This window comes from Miscanthus floridulus, chromosome 12 (genome assembly GCF_019320115.1).
Source record: "Miscanthus floridulus cultivar M001 chromosome 12, ASM1932011v1, whole genome shotgun sequence".
Classification (NCBI taxonomy): Eukaryota; Viridiplantae; Streptophyta; class Magnoliopsida; order Poales; family Poaceae; genus Miscanthus; species Miscanthus floridulus.
This window is the reverse complement of record NC_089591.1, coordinates 75,531,951-75,553,976: the sequence shown is the minus strand read 5'-3', so window position 1 is coordinate 75,553,976 and position 22,026 is coordinate 75,531,951. Positions and strand designations below refer to the sequence as shown.

Below are 22,026 nucleotides of genomic sequence, written 5' to 3'. Positions count from 1 at the left end.
TTACTGATTGACACTGCAAAAGCTCCGGATCATTAATTCCTCTGAATGTGTAGCACGCCACAGCATGCAGCTGTGTTCGCTGCAGCTTCTTGCAGCTGTTGCCCTACTACTACTACAGTACCCACAGAGAGTAAATTACAGCCACAGCATGCAACTGCAGCTGCAGCAATGGCAGATGAAACCCCACGGGCCACGGCGGGAGCAGAGACCCCGAGTACAGTAGTGCAGTACCTGGCGAAAACGGCGGCCATGGGACACAGGTGCCGAACTGCGGCGGCGCGAGGCGTCAAGGACCCGTGGAGCCGTACCACTACGATGGGAAGAAGAGCGGAGTGGTTACGGCTCCTCCGCCTCAGCTCTCAGCCTCCGCAGTCCGCACTTCGCCGTTTCGCCCCCGACCACAGGCCACAGGCTCCGCAACGGTGCCTCGTCGTCGTCGGCACAATGGCACCGGCGGGCGCCGCTGAAGTCCTCCTCGGAAGGACACCCAATTAGATGGGCCTAGGACCTCCTCCTCTTTTGAAGCGGCCTAGGCAGGCCTTGGACCTTACAGCCCACCTCCTCTCCCGTGATGCCCATTCGACAGGACACACATCAGTTCCTCAAAAAAAGAAAAGGAAAGAAAAGAAAAGAAAACAAAAAGACACGACACACTTCGATCTGGCATGGCACGTGCTTGGAATTGGAACACGGCCAGCTCCCTCTACCTCGGCGTTGCAATTTGCAAGTTGGAACAGGAAGAATTCAATCAAAACATAAAAAGTTGGAACAGGAACACGACGACCGGTGTGCGAAGCTGCGATTATTGGAGTACAGTCAACCATCATATCGTGGAGTGCAGTACACGCGGGACTATTCGTTGAGGCTGGTTGGTTGGTTTGGTGTGAGAGAAAAATAATATTTGTTGACTAATAAATCATGGCTTATAAATCAAATACGACCCAGCGAACACGTTGTATCTGATGAGCTCGCAATGAAGGGGTGGATCAGACGCTGCAGCTGCACCTACGACCACGTTGTGTGTGTCATCTGGAGATTGGAGTGGAGGCCATAACACTCTCTCGACCAATAAGCGTAAACCCAACCCCGCCCCCCCCCCCCCCCCCCAGCCAATCTTTTAAAGCATAACTTTGACTTTTGATTTTATAAAAATGTTTATTAAAAAGTGATATACATATATTTTTATGAATATTTTTTTCAAGACAAATCTATTCATATAGTTTTCATATTTTTAAACTCAATAACTTAAAAGTTATTCATGATTTATATTTCTAATATTTCACCCAATCCTTGTCCAAAACAATTTTTTTTAGCAACAAGGAGAGAGTATAATTTTAGACGGGGACTCGGAAGTGTGTCAAAAAAAAAAGATCCATTTTGTGGCGGAAGAAAGGAGAAAGAGAGAAGGGAGGAACAAGAAAGCATTGAGGATAATAAAGGTATTTTCACATGCTTGGGACCGTCTTTCTTTCACGCCGATGTGCTGATGTGTCACGTCCGGTGCCAGTCCTAGGATTTTAAGGGCCCTTTAGCGATCTCGTCGCAACGGTCCCTCTTGACCATGTATAAAATCTTATAATATATATGCACTAATTTTACTTGCAAAATAAAAATAAATTCAATAACATATTTTTAATTTAACATGTCTAATAATATCGAGGAACAATGTAGATTAAGCAATATATTTATAGCTGTATGATAATTATCGAGGAACAATGTAGATTAAAAAAGCAATACATTTGTTTTCTTTTCTCACCCATGACAAATGTTTCTTAGGTAATATTCTAAAATTCTAACACCTAAATTAAAAGAAAAATATGACTATATGGATACAAACCACTACAAGTCTGGAATATTATACAAATAATTAATTTGGATTAAAAATAAAAAGGAAAAAAATACCTTAGACCTAAACAGCTGATCGCAATTCGTAAGAAGTCAAGAATCAAGATATCGTCGTCGTAGAGCCATGCCTGGTCGTCGTCCTCGTGCGACGTGTCCTTGTCTCCGGTAGTCTAGCTCTTCGCGGCGACGTGGCTCGCCAGCTCCGCGTGTGTAAGGCGTACGTCGCGAACTCACGATTAGAGTGTGCTGTGTGCAGCGTGACTCATCGTCGCCTCTGTAACTGAGGGCCGTGGGGAAAGAAAACTAGAAAAGAAATGTCGATATTGTCTTTTTGGATCGACTGGCCAGTTTTATGTCTCTCTTCTCATTAGTTTGCTAATGTCTAATGGACTATATGACACTACTACAGAAATGAGCTCTACTCCCGGTTTCCCAACCGGGACTAGCAATCCGAGGCTAAAGGTGTTGTTTTTTAGTCCCGGTTTGCCACAACCGGGACTAAAGATCCTCCCAGCTTTAAAAAAATAATGCCTCCCACCGCTGCGCCCTGTGAGATTCGAACCCAAGACCTCATGCACTGCCTCACGTGTAGCTTACTACCCCACCTACACAACACATCTAACAATGGATGTGATGCTTTCTTTTTGAAGTAACCCATCTGGAGACCTTTAATCCCGATTAGTGTTACCAACCGGGACTAAAGGGTCCTTTAGTCCGGGTTGGTGTTACCAACCGGGACTAAAGGGTCTACCTTTAGTCTGGGTTGGTATTACCAACCGGGATTAAAGGTTGGAGGACTTTTAGTCTCGGTTTAGCCGTTGGGCAAGGACCTTTAGTCTCGGTTGAAGACACCAACCGGGACTAAAGGTCTTCTAGTCCTGGGGGCAAAAAATGCCGAGGCTAATGCCAAATTGGGACATCGTTCTAGAGTCTGTTCTCTAGTAGTGGGACCTGAGGGTTTGTATACTGGGCTTGGGCCCTCGGTCGTCGCACCTCGTGTCCTACCCCTAGGGCTGGCACTAGTCACGTCACATCAGAAAAAAAAATAGCAACAAATCATGCCTTGTTCGCTTGAACTTATTAGCCCGGCTTATCAGTCATGGTACTGCGTTTTTTCTCTCTCAATAAAACAGCATCAATAGACTTATCGGTCGCAGAAACTATCCTTACTTTTTTTTTTTTGACAAAGTCATAGTTACCTGCGTAAAACGGACAATCGGACAAGTGACGAATAGTTAAATATCCCATTGGAGGAAATGGGAGAGAAGTAAGAGAGAAAAAAAATACTTGAATCAAAAGTAATGTGTTCGCAAAGTGCCAACTGCCAAGCACGCGAATTATAGCAGGGTGTACGAAAGGCGCGCGGATGAGAGTCAATAATGCGTCAACGCCGTGGGGGGTACAGCCGTAGAGAAGGGACCGTCGCGTCGTCACCCGGCCCATGTAGCGTCATGCATGTCAGCTTGCAGCAATTAACCGGCCGGGGAGGCAGGGAGCGCGCAGGTGAGGATTAATGCTCGGCAGTGGGCCACAGTCAGGTGAGGATTAATGCTCGGCCGCAACAAGCGATTCACTCATTGACTTGACTTGACGCGCTGCATGCGTTAATTTAATTTTTTTTTTAAATCTCCTGCCATGCCAACGGAGACGAATCGGCTCGCTCACTCAAGCGAGAAAAGCGCTGGAAATCGCGGGTGGTTGAGGCGACTTGTTGCAGAAACCAAACACATTTTCCACTCCGCATCTTCTTTTTTTTTTCTGAAACACAAACGGTGCGAGATTGTGACAGTTTTTCATTGACAGAGAAGAGAAGCCCTAGTTTTTTTTTTTTTACAATAACTCATAATATATTAACGCAACAGACCGGTTACAACGAGGCAGTCATGTTAAGCTTCAGCCGAACCTCATTAGCCAATATCGTGTGTCTTTGGTGTCTTTTTTTTTCTCGAATACGTATGAGTGTGCATATCATTGTATTAGAAGAAGAAAGTTTTATAATACAAGAGTGCCATTTCCGGCCGTTAGTTTTTTCTTTAACGCGCTACATTTTGAAGGCAACAGACCCTGATCTTGTTTGATCCCCTCGTGTGCTATGGTTGTGCCAGAGCTCATAGGCCACCCGCGCCCGCCTGAATCCATCGATCTGCCTCAGCCTTGATTATCTGCAGGAGGTCGCTGATGGGCACCGAGGCTTCGCGGAAGCATCTTGCGTTGCGCTCCTTCCACAGTTGCCAAGAGACGAGCACGAAGAGGGAGTCCAGGCCGTCGCGTCGGTCACCGTTGAAGAGGGACCGCAGTCTCCGCCACCAGCTTATCGTCGTTGCCGCTGCGTGTGGTAGCTGTTGACCGAGAGCCTGGAGGACGTAGAACCAAACTTCTCTGGAGAATGGGCAGGCCGCAATGATGTGATCAATAGTTTCCTGGCCTTGATCACAGAGGTAGCAAAGTTCCCTAGCTTCAAGACCATGCCTGGCCCTTCTGCCCCTGGTCCAATGTCTGCGTTTGAATGCTAGCCAAAGGAAAATCTTGATTCGCAATGGAGCCCATGTCTTCCAAATCAGCTTGTGACCAAGAAGGGGGGTTGATCCGGCGTGTAGCATGTTATATGCGGATTTGGCCGAGTAAGTGCCATCTGCAGTCCAGCGCCAGATCGTTTTATCAGGCTGATCAGTGAGTTGGGTGCTGTCTACTGCGTCCCATAGGTAGGTGTCTTTGGTGTCATACGTGATCTTGCATGTTTGTTTTGATAGATTCAATAAACACTTCCGCATGTGAAAATTAATTAACATATAACTTGCCGTTCCGGGGGCTAATTTCTAACAGCATATTCGTTATGTGTTCTTCAGTTGGATGATCCTGACCTAGCTAGTTATACGGAGCAAAATACTATTAGAATAGGATCGACCCAACGTATGCCGGTCTCCTCTCGGCTATGTGCTTGTGTGTTCTGATCGGTTCGGGATTTGATCGGATTTGAGCCTGATCTGGTGTGTTGCGATGAGTTCCGATGCTCCTTATAGGACGCCCTGCTTTCCTTTTTATAGGCCAAGGGAAAGCAGGGTTACAACGGAGGGAGAGAGGAGAACGAGAGGGAGAGGAAGTCCTTCAGGATCGTCGGGTCCTTCTTCTCCTTCATGTGGGCTCCGCCGCCCCTGTAGATGTCAGCAGAGGCGGTGCCACGTCACGGTCTTGTCCGTCACTGGCGCTATGCGCAGGCGTCGTTTGCCGGTCATGGCGCTCCACTCCGTCCTGGCGGACGGCATGGTGAACCGACGTGCTGGTCAGTGTTCGTATGGGGGTTAGGCAGAACAGCACTGGTCCACTGGCGCTGTTCCTTACGTGAACCCCCAGACATGGCCTGTCACGTCCTCGGGTCATATCGGGGTGTGCTGGTCACTACCCTGGTGTCAGAGCTTTGACCCAGGCCCATACGCTTGGTCTTGGAGTGGTTGGCGACGGTACGGGTCTTCGTCGAGCGAGGTGGAGCCCTTGACCTTAGGGTCAGGCAAGGCGGAGCGCAAACCCAAGGGTCGGGCGAGGCGGGGCCCGCGCCCTCGGGGTCGGACGAGGTGGAGCACAGGCCCAAGGGTCGGGCGAGGCGGAGCGCAGACCCAAGGGTCGGGTGAAGCGAAATCCGCGCCCTCAGGGTCGGGCGAGACGGAGCTAGCCCTCTGAGGTCAGGCAAGGCGGAGCCCGCCCCCAGAGGTCGGGCAAGGCAGAGCCCGCGACCTCGGGGTCGGGCGAGGCGGAGCTCGCCCCCAGAGGTCGGGCGAGGAGAAGCCCGCCCATAGAGGTCGGGCGAGGCGGAGCGCAGACCCAAGGGTCGGGCGAGGCGGAGCTTGCGCACCTGGGGGTCGGTCGGACCTGTAGTCGCGCCCTTGACTGCTTGGATGAACTATCGTCGACGACCATTAGTCCCTCCTCTTCGGGTACCCTAGTATTGGTCCCCGACAACAGCAAAGAAAAAGGAACACCTGTAAACACCCATGGCAAATAAGTTTAGAAGACCGCAAAAGCCACTCACCGCTGGCGCTGACAAGATCTAGTACCCACTAAAAGAACATCGGCTGGAGAAACTCTTAAAAAACATAGGTTTACAATCATTCACCATTACCATTAGAAAGAGTGTTGGAGATGCCAAAACTTGGTGTACAACAGAACAAAAAAAAAGAGGTCAACCAGTCTATTGTACAAGAAACTGGCAATTAGAGATTCGCACTGGATGAATATGTAACACGGGCTATATTCATTCTGGTATAGCCTTTGTACTCTGATGTATCCGCTTGAACTACATCAGTCCATGGCCCATAAGGCCTAATAATTAGCCCCTAACATCAAGCTACTCTGCCATCCAAGCCTTACCCAACGAGTCTCCAGTGAAGTACCATAGTTGCTACTGATTTTTAAATTTGCACTGTTGCATCTTTCATGTAATATCACTATATAACTTCTCTAAAACAAATAAGCTACTAGTATTTTCGCCTGTCCCAGAAACGGACATACAAACAACTAGCGTCCCTCTAACACCGTTATGAGGCTCATGTTATTCATAGAACTGCTAGTATTTTCGCCTGTCCCTTGGGTTGTTCCCCGGTATGAGAAATACATTGGCTGTATTGGTACCGGAACTGGTGTGGTTTCATTCTCAAGCATGGTCACCACCGACGATATAAGTGGCCTACTATCTGGATTGTCTTGCACACACAGTAGTCCTATCTGGATACACCGTAAAGCTTCACTGTAGGAACAACTCTTAGCCAGGGATGAGTCCACAAGATCTGTCGCTCTGTCGTTTATCCATAAGCTCCATGTCTGATAAGCCAATGGGATCAAATCTTATAGAAATTAGAAAGCTTTTGTTTGAATTGTGACAAAAAAAATTAAGCATAAGCGCGCACTTACATAAGCCAGTAGGTTAGGGAAGCCCTTGCAGTGAGTTAAACTGATCTTCAAGCCACTTAAAATCTCCAAGACTATGACTCCGAAACTATATGTATCTGACTTGACAGAAAACGCGCCATCCATTGCATATTCAGGAGACATGTAACCACTGCTCAAAAGAAATAAATGATCTGAGTAAGTATATAGGGAAAAAGAATTCACTTTGAAAGCCAAGTCTATGATTACTCACTATGTCCCAACAACACGATTAGTATTTGCCTCATGCTGGTTTCCACCAAAGATTCTTGCCATACCAAAATCTGATATCTTTGGGCTCATATCCGCGTCCAACAGTATGTTGCTTGTTTTAAGATCTCTGTGAATTATAGTCAACCTTGAATCCTGGTGGAGATAAAGAAGCCCTCTAGATACTCCTTTGATTATCTTGAAACGTGTTGGCCAATCAAGGAGATACTTACTTGCAGCATCTAAATTAAGCAGTTCCAAAGGTAACCATGTCACATGTTTCTCTTTTCTTTTTTTCTTTTTGCGAAAAGAATGTTTTAAAAAAATACTCGAAAATATAAGTTCATACATACCAAAAATAATGGAATCCAAGCTTCTGTTTGGTAAGTATTCATAAATCAGCAACTTCTCATCTCCATCGATGCAGCATCCAAGAAGCCTAACCAGATTCCTGTGCTGCAATTTTGCAATCAGAACAACTTCATTTCTGAATTCCTCTACACCTTGTCCTGAACTTTGACCGAGCCTTTTGACTGCAACTTCCATGTTCTGTCCCAGCGTACCCTGAATTGTTTCACCATTATTAAATTGAACAAGCAGTGCCATAATTCTCACATTTCTACAGTTATTTAAAAGATGCATTTCTTTTCCTAACCTTATAAACCTTCCCAAAGCCACCTTGCCCGAGCATATTGTCCTCAGAAAAATTGTTTGTTGCAGCTGCAATGTCTTCAAAGCTGACAAATGGAAGCTCTACATTTTCGTCACCGAGTTCGTATGGCGCAGTCGAGTATCCTAGGATCGCTTTCCTCAAATTATCCTTGTTCCGACGTTTGGCTGACAGGAAAAACAATTCCAATTGTTATTAATAAACCTTACACTAGTGCAGAAATATTGTGCCTGAATTGCTCTTCGTGGTGAAGTTGCTCTCTCTGATAGTCTGATTGTACCTCTAAGCTTGCATATCCAAACAAGGTACAGGCCAGCGGCCGTGAGTACAAGCACAGACGCCATCACCGGAACCAAGATTTTTGCCATATGCCCCCTCTTCCCTGTAGCGGCAGAAATGTATTACAGGCAGTATTAATCGTAGCTGATAAGATGATGGATTTTCCCTCAGAATCTTGACAGAGATAGTAGGTTACAGCTTCAGTTTTTCCTTACCTGATTCAGACTTGGCCAGCCTCAGATAGAGATCCTGCCCATTTTCTATGTACCTGACATCAACGATGTTATCCTTCCACATGACGCAGCCATGGCCACCGCCTCCGCCTCGGATGTCAGCGGCGGCGTAGGCCACGCAAGAGCAGTTGGCGAGGCACCTCGCCATGCACTGCTCCAGCGTCGCGCCCTTGTCCACCGTCGCGTTGTCCGTGTCAGGGAGCTTCACGCCGTGCACAGGCGTGAACCGGTCCGTCGTCACCGTCCCGTTGCGGTCGCACTCCAGCGGCACGTCCCTCTGGCACCCGCCGGAGGCTGCCTTCCTGGACCACTCCGACGCGTTCACGGGGCTGAACCCCACGGCGCAGCTGCAGGACGGCGCCGACGCGGCGTCGACGTTGCACAGGCCGAACGCGCCGCACGACGCGTAGTCATCGCAGGCGTCGCGAGGCAACCATGGGAACTCCCTCCACACCCGGCTGGACGGGATCCACAACAGGACCTGCACCTTGCCAACCTCGTCCAGCACGATGCGGGTGAAGGGCGTGCCGGCCGTGGTGTTGAGGACGTAGGTGACCTCGTCGGGGCCATCCACCATCTGGATGTAAAACAACTTGTACTGTGAATCCATCTCCGGCACGCCGCTGAACCAGCGACCGTTCCACGGGCCAGCGCGGTACTTCTTGGCGCTGCCTTGCCATGTGACGATGTCCGGCAGGCCCCTTGTGTCCATGACCCGACGGTAGGCCCCCGTCGCAGGGTCGTCCTTCGCCCGCCACGACGTGAGGGACCACTCCAGGCCGGTCTTCAGGTTCTTGCCGAACCTCATGCCGGCGAGCAAGGTGTTCGACGGGTGGTCGAACGACTGCCACTGGAAGGCGGCGCTGGCGCTGCTGCTCTGCTCGCGCACGACGAGGTTGCCGGACTCGAGCAGCTGTGCCACCGAAGAGGCAGAGGCGCCGGTCGTGTTCGAGGACCAGGCGGTCTGGCCAGAGCCGTCGAGAAGGCGAAGGCCCACCCGGCTACTCATCACCAGGACGCCGGAGGAGCTGTTTAGCGGGGTGTCGCGGTTGGCCACCCACAAGACGACGTCAGTAGACGCCGTAAACCAGATCCCGAGGTACCTCTTGGTTGGCACCGTGGTCGACGGGGAGAAGAAACCCAGGGTGAATGAGCCACTGGCGGAGGGCATCGTCTCTCCATCGGTGATGTTGCCCCCGCTGTTCAGCGTGTCCGACGAAATGCCGGCGCCGGAGCTTCTTCTGAGAAGCAGTAGTAGCATCGCAAAAATCAGGGCGACGAGGTTGAGAACCGCCATGTGCGATGTATCTTTGTCCTTGCACACGAAATCAGCTTGGGGAGGCTGCTAGATATTATACGAAAAATGGAACTGTTACACCATCGCATTTGCGCAATTAACGCATACTTGACCAGTCACGTCATATCTACTCCCTCCACACGTCTTCATACAAAAGTAAATTCACGTCACTTTGTGATGATTTAAACATTTTCAAGTTTAAGTTTATAGAAAATAATATAAATATGTGTAACTCTAATTTATTATAAAAACACATTCTACGATTAATTTAAGGCCATGTTTAGTTCCACCAAATTCCCAACTTTGACACTATATAAAAAGAAGATTCTATGTCATATCAAACTTGCGGTACATGCATGGAGTACTAAATGTTGACGAAATCAAAAACTAATTGCACAGTTTGGTTGTACTTTGCGAGACGAACGTTTTGAGCCTAATTAGTCAACGATTGGACAATTATTACCAAATAAAAACAAAATGCTTAGCTACAGTGATTTTGTCGGCGGCGAATCGGCCGAACTAAGCATGGCCTAATATACGTAATACCACATCTAGGATGTTGCCTGCTGCCGGTTGCCTGTGGGTCTCGGAGACGGTCGCACTAACGAGCGAACGCTCACCCGAAACGTGATCAGCGAATAATTTTCTGATATCATTAATTTCTTTTTCTGGAAAAGAAAAAATCCCACCTGTTAGCTCATTTGGATAGCAGCAGCGCGCGGTACTCCTTGCGCGCACTCTCAAGCTGTCACGTCAGTGCTGATGCCATAAAAAAGGGAATATATTTATTTTAAAATGCTATAACTTCTGAACGGTGCATCTATTTTTAATTCCGTCTGCAGCACCTACAGACAGAATTAAAAATAGATGCACCGTTTAGAAGTTATAGCAACTTGAAATAAATATTTTGCTTTTTTTAGGTGATGTCAGCAATAGGGAAAGGGAGTGGAGAAATGAGGGTGGACGGCCGACGTGCATGCGGCATCGTTCGCTCAAGAGCGTCCTAGTGAACGACCGCTAAAATGGATTTGTGTCTCCGAGATAGCCTCTTCTAGACGGCTCTTCGTCGTCTTCACTATTAAGCTTCCGGATAAAATATTGCAGGCCTCGTTTCCTCTAATACATCGGTGACAGCCACACCACAAACGTAGTTGGTGTGATCTCGCAAGACTACAAACACCTCCGAGTACAATAATGGTGTGTGCAAGCATCTAATGGTAAGAGATATGCAAACCTCACTAAACGTTAGACCTAAACCTAGAGCAAGCACAAATACAATGTCTAACTACTTTAAGCACTTTACAAAGTACCTATACTAATCATATAATTTTCTATTAAGCACTTTGTAGTGGCTAGTGCAACTACAGATGAGTCTCAACTCACACTTTACTTCCTTGAGCTCTACACACACGAAATGGCTGGCCAAGGGGAATATATATGGGCAACGTATCAGGTGCAAACCAATCAACTTGTGCAAACTTGAAAACTACCGATCAGGACCACTAGATGCTGATCCAATGGATGTGATGAGAGGTGGGATTTTTTTGCGCTTAAGCCCCCCACCCACCGGTGTTTTTTTTACGCTTAAGCCCCCTCACCCCATCTATTGAATCAGCATCTAATAGTCCTGATTGATAGTTTTCAAATTTACACAGGTTGGTTGATTTACACCTGATACGTCGCCATATATATGACCCCTAATCCAAAACTAGCAGTTGGGAAAGGGTAGATTCCTGCTTTTGCGCTCACCGGATAGGTCCGGTGGTGACACCAGAGCAATCCAGCGCGTCCACTTTGACTAGCCGTTGGCCAAACCAGTGGTTGCTGACCGTTGGAGGTTGAATGATTCAGTGCTTGATTCGGTAGGTCACCGGACTAATCCGGTGCGTTGATCTTCATTTCAACCTCGTTGCAACCCTCTCTAGTAGAATGCTTTGGTGAGCAATCCGGTGCGGTCAGTAGACTAATCCGATGAGCTGGCGGACACTATTTCCTTCACTGGCCTGCACCTTAACATCTGGTGCATCTCTTTTCCTTGCATAATCCGGTGCTACTGTTGCCGTAGCCCCTCGGACAGTGCACGCGCATAGTCCGGTCCTCCCCTTTGGCTAACACCGGAGCAATCTGGTGCACATAGAAAGTGTGCAACCGGCTTCATTCGTTCATTTGACTTCTTCTATTTTATGTCTTGGGCTTTTAGTATCACTTGTAGGCCTTCCATAAGTCTTCTAATGTATTGTTTAAGGTGTTGATCATCCGGATCACCACGTTGCCTCAGTTCAAGTTCACTTTATATCCATTTGAACTATACCTTATATATGCCTCCATTCTCTTTTATAAGGCGCACACAAATATCGAGAGTCAAACTTCAAAATCTTTGACCAATAATTCAGCTAACAATTTTAATTATTATACTATAAACTTTGATATGGTTAGATTGGTGATTAAATGTACTATCCAAATATCATAAATTATAAATATAGATAATATAACATATCATAAATAAATGGTCAAAATATAGTTTAAGAGACCGTGTCATGTTCAGCCGCGCCTTATAAAAGAGAATGGAGGTAGTAGCAAACAACATTAAATCTAAATAGTCATGTTGTTTATCAAACATCAAAATCCAACTTAATGGCCTATAGGGTCTATTTTCCGTGTAAAAGTAAATATGAAGAAACTTGTGAAGGCATCATATATAGGAAAACGATGAGCTCGACACTGGAGTTTACAACTGAGTTGATGCACTGCTACTGTCTCTGTTAATAGCACCGACGCCACCTCCACCTGGATCGATATTCGGAGACAAAGCCACAGAGCATCGATCCTGCGCTGAAATAAAATCTTGCCAATGCAGTAGTGGAGAAGAGAAAGGTTACACATTGTTCTGGCGTTAGTTCTTGGGTGCAGAGCAGACGGATCCATACAAACAAACCTGCGTTGCGTACTTGCTGTACTACTAGAGAAGCAGGAGGAGACGAAAGACCGCATCGGGTTAAGATAAACCTGGCCGGATTGCAGTACTTGTATACGCAGGCATGCAGCGCGTCGTAGCGTAGGTTGACAATCACCTGTTGCCGTGGCCAGCCAGCACCCAGCCTCCATGGCCGATTTTTTTTTGTTTTTATCCTTTTTTTGAAAATTTTTTACAAATATGTCCCTGGAGATATGCTTTTAAAATCTGGACATTTAGCTCGGTGTCATTGTTGGTGGCGTCGAGCTTATACGTCTCGGCGCCATAGATTTTGGCGTATAGGTCTTGGGCTCGATGCAGACATGGCGGTGACTTGACAGACACCTTGACGCCGTAGATCTTGACGCCGAGCTTGGCGACGTAGATCTTGGCGTCGTGGTTATTGGCGCCAAGCCCTGTCATATGTATGGGCCCTCCCTTCCTTTCTCTCTTCCTCTCTCTCCTGCTCCCGAGCCAGGGCGCCGCCAGCGCCGCCGCACCGCAGCGCGTAGCCCCGGTCGTCCGCGGCCCCGGCCCGCGCCCGCCCCCGCCCTCGCCGTACCGGCCGCCCGCGGCCCCAGCCCGCATCGCGCCGCCCCTCCCGGCCTGCGCCTGGGCCGACCACTGCCATGCCGGCCGCGCGCCGCCCCTCCTGGCTTGCCGCGTCCGCCGCGCGCATAGGCGCTCCCTCCGGCGACCTCGGCCGCGACACGGCCCCTGCTCCCAGCGTGCCGCGACCTCGCCGTCGATACTGTCCTCCGCGTCCCCGTCCTGCTTCGGTCTCGGCGTCCACGTCCGCGTCGCATCGTTGCATGACTTGGACAGATAAATTTTTTGAATATGCAATGTAGGTACTTAGTTAGCTTGAATTGTAGTGCTACTTTGATTATTTGGTAGTTTCTAGTAAATTTGATGATGTATGTAGTTGATTTAGTTAGTGAGATAAATATAGTTAGATAGCTAGTGACATAGGTACATAGATATAGTTATTAGATAGCTAGTTGATTTAGTTAGTGAGATAAATATAGTTAGATAGCTAGTGACATAGTTATTTAGGGTGTAGTTGGTTAGTATCTATTAGAGAGATACTATATAGCAGCTACTTTGGACTAAACGAATTGTATTTCAATTTTTGTTTGAACTACTAGATGGACAACCTAGTGAGCAAAAGGTCACCGAAAAGTAGAAGATCACAAAAGTTGTCGGACCACACAATTGTGCTGACCATGTGTTGACATTGAAGCATCGACAGTTAACATCTACCCTCATTGCCAAGTGGTTGATGGGAATATTGCAGGGAGAACCCAACATGAAGGTTAGGACAATTATTAGGACCGTTGATGCGTTATTTGGAGGTTATGTGATAACTTATGGTAAAACTTGGAGGGCTAAGCAGCGAGCGTGGAAGATGATATATGGGGTCTGGGAGGATGAGTATGAGCAGTTGCTAGTACTTTTCAATGCAATCAAAGCGGTGAATTCAGGCATGCATTATGAGTACATCCTAAAACCAAATGTATGGAAGAATGGGAGGCGAATATTTTTCCATGCTTTCTGGTGCTTCCTTCACTGTGTCAAGGCATTTAGACACTATCGTTTCGTCTTCTCCATTGATAGTACGTTCTTGATTGGCAAATACCAAGGCACACTTCTTATAGCCATATCTTGTGATGCGAACAACAAGTTAGTTCCTTTGGAATTTGCTTTGGTTGAGAAGGAGAACAATGACAGTTGGGGATGATTTTTAAGGCTAGTCTAAATACATGTAGTTGGACCTAGCAGAGAGGTTGGCATCATATCTGATAGGCACCAGGGCATACTTAATGTCGTGCGAGAGCAGATAGAGGGGTATGCACCTTTGCACCATCGTTGGTGTACTCAGCACCTTGCCGAGAATCTACTCCGGAAGAATGGTGTGAAGGATAACTTTGATCTGTTACAGGAGTCTACTCGACAGCTTGAGGACAAGTACTTTTAAAAAAAAGTTGGAGCAGGTCAGAACCATATCAAATACAGAAGGTAGACAATGGCTTACAGGTTTGATGAGGGATTTGAAGAAATGGACAAGAGCTCACGACACCGGTGGATGGAGGTACGAGTTTCAGTGCAGCAATATGGTGGAGTCATTCAATAAGTTGCTATTGGGGATACGTGGTATGCCCGTGAATGCAATCGTTCAATTCACCTTCTACAAGCTTGTTGCCTGGTTTAACAATAGACACACCCATGCATTGAAGTTGCGGAGTGATGGAGAGATATGAGCTCCGAAACCAAAGGCACACCTAGAGAAGGCAAATGAAAGGGCTGGCACACATGAGGTTATATGTTTTGATCACGCCACAGGGACTTATCAGGTTCAGCATAGGGGCGGTACAACGTCAGATGGCGAGGTCCGAGAGTCGCGGATGAATGTGATAATCCTCCAAGATTTCACATGCACTTGTGGTAAACCAAGGCAGTACCACTTTCTATGTTCTTATTTGGTGGCAGTAGCTTGGCATTGCAACTTTAATATCGAGAGCATGATACTTCACGAGTTCAGTGTCGACACGTTTGTGCACATATGGAGCCTTCGCTTCATGCCTTTCCGAGACCTTGGAGAGTGGCCTCCATATGATGGGCTAAAGTACATTGCGGATCTAGCTTACCTTTGGGACAAGCGTGGATTAAGGAAGATGACGAGACACATGATGGTTATGGATCAGATACCCGAAAGAACGAGGTGTGGGAGAGGAACTCCATTTCTTACTAACCTCGAACAGTACGAGTATGGTAGACTGGGCCACAATTCACGCACTTGCCATTGGCAGATTAGTGAGGTGCGACTATTGGTTGTTTTCATTATTTCATATTTGTCGTATTCATTCAATTAATTATGCATGTCTCAATTTATGCTTGTAATTGTGTCAATTACTTGTATATTTCTAAGTTTATGTTTCATTGTATATTAAATTTCTATTTCATTGACTTTTTTTAGGATGGCGCAATTCCACCTGCTCAACCCGGCGTACGAGGAGACCCACCGAGAACGTCTCATAGCGGAGGGGCAGGTAATAATCTATACGTCTTGTTCAAATTTTTGTGAGTATACATGTGTTCGTGAAGTAACGGGAGACTATGTTTTATTCCATGCAGGACCTTCCGCTCCTTCGTCCTAGAACCCACAATGGGTTTTTAGACATGCAGTACGACAATAGGTACACTTCTTTCCTACAAAGAGCTGGCCTAGAAGTCACCTCTTTTTAGGTTCGTCGTGGGTTGCCCAAGTTCAACTCAATGGTCATAACTGCGTTGGTTGACAGGTATTATCTTCAATCATTGTCTCTATTCATGGCCATTTGTTCATGCGCTTGCCTTTTTGACATGTAATCTTGCTTTGTCTAAAATGTAGGTGGCGGTCGGAGACTCACAGCTTTCACTTGCCTTTCAGAGAGATGACAGTCACGCTCTAGGATTGTTAGAAGATGCTAGGTCTAAGGATTCATGACAACGCAGTGACTGGGCAGTGCAGGTCAGAAAGTTGGAGAGCATGAGTAGAGGCCTTCCTTAGGTGTGAGGTTGGCGAGCAAGGGGCTCGCAGTTCTGGAGTTTTAATCTTCTGGCTCCGGCAAGAGTTTGCACAGTGCTTCGAGGAGACAGTTGGATACTACTGTAGGGCATGGATCCTACACCTGTTTACCTTGCGTTCTCTTTCCCGACACCACGGGTGACATTGCGTCAGTGGATATAGGGTCCACTGCCTCACTGACTAGGACCAGACGGGTCAGTATAGCTAGGGCTCTGTAGTGTTGGGTTTTCTTTACCGTCAGCTTTGCGAGGCGTGTCGTCGAACCTTGTCCTCATCGCCACTTGGTGGATGCATGTACCTGCTCTAGTTGTGGATGTGAGCTCATCTACCAGTTGTCGTCATGAGGTTCTGGCTAATCGTGATTGGTTCCTAGGTCACCCCCCACCACCACCACCAACAATAGGAGGCTACTGTGGAGAAGGATGCAACACAATTTGCTATGTGGCCACACTACTAGGACGACCCTATCTTATTTACATGGCACATCCATGTGTTTGTTGTTTGGTTTAATTACCTAAGGCATGTTAGGTTTAGTCGAAGGAACTATGTACCATTGTTTGGTACATGTTCTCACATATCCATTTTTTGTCCTTGTTGTTCGCTTCAATTACCTAAGGCATGTTAGGTTTAGTTCAGGACCTGTGTATCCTAGTTCACTATATATTCTCACATGCCATTTCGTGTGTTTTGTGTGTTGAATTATATAATGCCCTACTTCGTTAGGATTTGTTTGCAGCACGTGATCATATTTCACTACGTCCGCAATATTAAACTGAATATTATGACCACAAATAATGAAAATAACTACATAATGAAAAGTCCAATAATATGACACATTAAATAACACAATAATACTATAAGTACGTGCCGATAAACTAAATAACACAGTACATGACCTAAGCATGCCCATACTTAAAGTGTATTACATAACAACACAATGAAAAGTCCAACAGTAGATAATATTGTTCATAAATAAATCATAGAACTAGCAAGTAATGGAGACTACTGAGTGCAACGAGGCCACTTTCCCTTTCTTAGGGCATCGGAATTCTCCTTCATCGCTCCTTTCACTCGGCATGCACGCTCAAGCTTCTTCGCCCTCTCCTCCCTGTACCTAGCAACATGTCTCCTTTCCTCCTCTTCTTTGTGCTCCTTTTTTATAGCCTCCTCTCCGTGTCTCTTCTCCATCATCTCATTGTCCTCTGCCTCCCACCGGAACGGTTTCTGCATCCATTCCTTGTCTTCAGGCGTGATCTCAGTGTCGATCCACTGCTCAAAATCACAGAGCGGTGGAGGGGTCAACAAAAAATGCAATTGCTACAAAACAAAAAAATCATGCAAGATGTCATATGACACAAACATCAATTCATCACCATCTTGTTAATGTGGCGATGACGAAGTGTAGGCTCAAACGCAAAATTGAAACACATCCAATACCTCTGCGTATACGTATCCTCTTCATCAGACTTGGCTACCTTGCAAGGATCGCCGTAAAAGCATATGGGCACTGGAACACCACTAGGCAGAGGCAATGGGTCGAAGGCATTTTCGGTCATCCGACCATAACTACAATTTAGCCATTTTCGTTCTAACAATCGAACGCAATTAACATTAAACCCTACACCTAGGGTTTCCCATTTGATACACAACAATGAACCCATATCATAACCACGTGCATTGAGGTTACCTTGGTTTGATAGCTTTTCCACGTCTTGGCATCCTACGGTTGTATAATATAAATAATAAAATTACATGAAACCCTAAGTAATGACGATTCTTAAGTTGAAAAATCCGACTAATATATACCGAATCGATTTGAAAAAAAAAACTAGGAGGGAGCGATGATACCTTGCTCTCGAAGATCTACAGATCAAATCAAAGTTTTCAAGGTCCAATATGCCGATTCGTGAGGTAGGGCGAAGTGGGGACAGAAAAAATCGAAGAGGGAGGAGAAAGAAGAGGAAGAAAGCTTCGGGCAGGAAGATTGGGCGTCGGGTTAAAATACCACCTCGGCGCCATAGATCTTGCCGCCATTCTCGGCGCCAATAACCACGGCGCCAAGCACGGCGCCAAGCTCAACGCCAAGATCTACGGCGCCAAGCTCGGCGCCAAGATCTACAGCGTCAAGGTGCCTGCCAAGTCAACGTCACGTCTACGCCGAGCCTAAGAGCTAGGCGTCAAAATCTATGGCGCCGAGATGTGTAAGCTCGGCGCCACTAACGATGGCACCGAGTTAAGGGTTCAGATTTTTGACAGAATACCTCCAGGAGCATATTTGTGAAAAAATTCAAAAAAGGGCTAAAAAAAAAATTGGCCGCCATGGCTGACCAAGGGCTTGACGCTGACTGGGCCCCGCCGACGCCGAGCATTAATCGAATCTCACCTGTGCGCTCCCCGCGCCTCCGCTATTAATCACAAGTTGCCATGCATGATGTGATGGTACATGGGCCGGGAGACGACGTGACGGTCTAGTCCCTTGTGTACCGCGGTGCGCGCGCGCGTGTTGACGCATTACAGTGATCCCGTCTCGATCGGAAACGCGGGCGGGAGTACTTGCATGTTTCAGCGGATCGGAAGCTCTCAAACAAGGCACGCGCTGACGCACGACACGCACCTTTCAATTCCTCCGCCGGATCCGCAGTGCTGGCCCCCTCATGGCGATGTGAGTGGTAAGAACTACCATGTCATCCGTGATAGTGGTAATTTTTACATATTTATCATCGTGGCGATGTGAGTGGTATAAGAAATATCATGTCTATGACTTATATGTCAGTGACACAGTGTAAGATGTTATCCGTAATAGTGGTAAATACGTAAATGCCCCTCTAGTGCCGACTAGGCCTAGCAATCAGCTGTATATATGTAGTAGGTGCTGTGAGCTTGCTTGTGAACACAGCATATACTCTTGCGGTCTTGCCCGACACTCCCTGTCGCCGTGGTCCAAGGTAATTAAATTACGGCGTCCATCCAGCGATGGTGGCGGATATGGCTGATGGACCTCCGGCGATACATCGTTAGCTCCCTCTGACCCTCCAACAGGTCTCCATTGCTTTGGACCATGTCGTCCATGTTTTGGCCCGTCGCTTTCCAAGTTGTTTCCAACCTTCAATGTGCTGTCTGCCGAGGGAAGTACGTTTCGATCTGTATGACGCTAGGAGAAAGGCCTGAAGCCAACGTGCAAGTGTAGCTCCCCGTTGTCGTCCTCCTCTTCTCTTTGAGCTCTGATTGCATGCATGCCAATCCAATGGCCAGTGGACACATCACAAGCAGAGGCATTGTCCCCTCCCCTGTGCATGAGGCCCTGACGACACGATTAAGCAAAGAAGGCCATCATCGTATTATGCATGCTCGTTCGCTATAGTCAGAATGTCAGATGATCTGGTCGAACGTGCGATCGGTCGGTCCACGGGAAGACAATGCCACCCGTCAACGGGATGAAGGTAAGGTGAATCCTTGACTACTGGTAGCATGCAGCTAGCGGCCGCGGGACCTCTGGACTGGAACGCAGCCACGCACGCGGTTTCCACACCTTGTTCGTGCTGGTTTCGTGGGAGCTTTGGAATTTTGGAATGTCGAGCACTGAGCTGAGCAGAAGGTGCACGCGGCACGGCGGCGGCAGCAAGTTCGGCTGCTTGTTTTCTGAGTAATTAGTAGCCTTCTTGAGCCGGGAGTTCTTTTTCCTAGGAAGTTACCGTGTTGTAAGGACGATGATCAGCTAAACTTCCTAGGGCGCTTGGTCTCTGCCAAAGCGCATTGTTGCAATCCGCTGTAGCTAGTAAGACTGTACTCGTACCATAATACAAAATGATGATGTGATTTTTTTGTTTGTTTTTTGCATGCTCGAGAAAGAAAAAAAAATCGTGTTTGTTGGGCTTGCACCTCTTCCTTTCTAGAATGCGGGTGGACTCTGCCAGACTGCCACTTAGCTGGGCTTCGGTGTTCGGACCTCCGAGTGTTTTCGGCCTAGCCCAGCTGCCCAGAGGAAATCATATATACAGAGAGAAGAGAGAGACATAGAAGGCCCAGACAGAGAGGCCGACAACGGCCCCATTCGCTTGTCAGTGTTTTTCAGCCAGTTTCAGCCAAGTTTCAGACCAGCGAACGGGGCCATCGCGCCAACAGCTAGCCAACCCGTTCTGTCGACGGCAGCACGGTGCCAAGGCGTCACTGGACAATGAAGTTTCATGGTTTCGAGCCTTCGATTCGATCACTCGACCAATCAACCTCATGTTAGGATTGATCTCCCACCAGTTAGGCCCTGATCGGGGGCGTCCAACCCTACATGGTTGGTGGGCCCCCGTCGCACAGCGCTATAAAGGAAAGGTGGGGGCCGGGGCTCGCAGTACGAGGTTCACCGCGCCGCCAGTCACCCCACCGATATCCTATCCCTAGACCCGATCTTGAGAAGGGGCGCTGCCAGCGACGGGAAGCACCACCGACGTCGGCAACGCCACCCGACGCGCACGCCGCCACCGAGGACGCCACAGCACCGACCCCCTCTCCACCGACCGTCGCCGCCGGCGCGCAGATGGCGTCCGTCAACGAAACCCCGGCCGAAGCTTCGACAACTACGGCATTTGATGGTTTGCAACCTATCACCCCTTCCTCTCTGTCTCTCTGAGATCCCGAACATCTATTACTACTATGCTAAGTATCCTGATCTGATGAATATACCTAGAACGAAGCCTAACAATGGTATCGGAGCCACGGTTCGACAAGAAATCAGATCGGGGAAGTGAAACCGACCGATCTGATGCGGATTGGGAAAGAAAGTAGAAAACCGAACCCTAAGACCTAACCCTAATTCCCCAAATCAAATCTGAAGAAGGGATTGAAGAAGGGGAAAAGGGAGGATCGGATTCCGAGAACACTAGACGTAAATCCGAAAGAGAGAAAAGGGGAAGAAGAAAGAAAGAAGGGTCGAAACCCTAACCCTAACCCCAAGTTTTCCATTCGGATGAACGAAAAGAAACAAATCAAAAGCAAAGAAAACGAATCGGCAAGAACAAACCCTAACCCGAATCGGCAAGAACAAACCCTAACCCGAATCGGCAAGAACAAACCCTAACCTGAATCGGCAAGAACAAACCCTAACCCTAACCCTATTTTTCCCCATTCGGATAAACCCGAAAAGAACAACTCATAGAAAGAAAGGGGAAAGTAGGGGTAGGGTTAGGGTGCATCGGATGAACTTTTTCGCCGACGCGGGAGAAGAAGCCGAGCCGGGGGCGCGGGCTTGCCGGGCTCGGCCAAGGGAGCACCACGACCAGGCCGCTCGACGGCGGCATGCTCACCCGTTGGGGAGCACGCGCGCCGGCGAGGGGGCCGGCGACGGCGCAAAGGACCGCTCGCTCATCGGTTTTTTTCGCTCTCGGTTGCGGCTCGCTGCTACGGCTGAAGAGAGATGAGAGAGAGCGGCGAAGAAGAGAGAGAAAGGGAAGGGCCGAATGGCTAGGGTTTTCCAGGGCGCCGGCCACGGCGACGCTTTTGATCCGCGCGAAACGACCGCTCGGCCGTCGGATCGAGACGAACGACCGAGATTCGCTGGGCCAACTCGCCGGCCCAGGCGGGCGCGAGCGCGCGCGGCGCTTTGGCGGCCCAGGCCCAGGTTGCGGCCTGGGTGCGGCCTGTGCACGCGAGGCAAGCCGGGCCGAGCCGGTTTCAGCGCGTTTTGGGCCGCGCTGGGCTGAAAATAAAAGAAGAAGAAAAATTTTCTTATTATTTTCCAGGAGCAATTTTAAATGCATATTTTGATGAATTTGAATGATTTTGATATAATTTTCTGTGCAAATTTTGTCCAACGATATTTTGCTCAGAAAACAATGAATTTTTAATGCTTCTGGAAAATAATAATATAAAAACATTATTAATGTTTTCGCTGTGCATGATAATTATTGTTCTCTTTGATTAAATTTAAACCAACGGGATAATTTAATTTTAAGAGAAATGAATTTCTGATAATTTTGATGCGATTATGATACTGTTATTTTCTAACCAACGTTGTTAATGACAATATTATAATTTTTGATCCATGAGAAATTGCGCATTAATTTT

The 22,026-nt window shown here is 47.8% G+C and overlaps 1 pseudogene; it reads right to left on the bottom strand.

Moving 5' to 3' along the window:
* Positions 1 to 5,903: 5,903 nt before the first annotated feature.
* On the bottom strand, positions 5,904 to 9,540 carry LOC136497719 (G-type lectin S-receptor-like serine/threonine-protein kinase SD1-1; annotated as a pseudogene).
* Between the last annotated feature and the right edge of the window lie 12,486 nt (positions 9,541 to 22,026).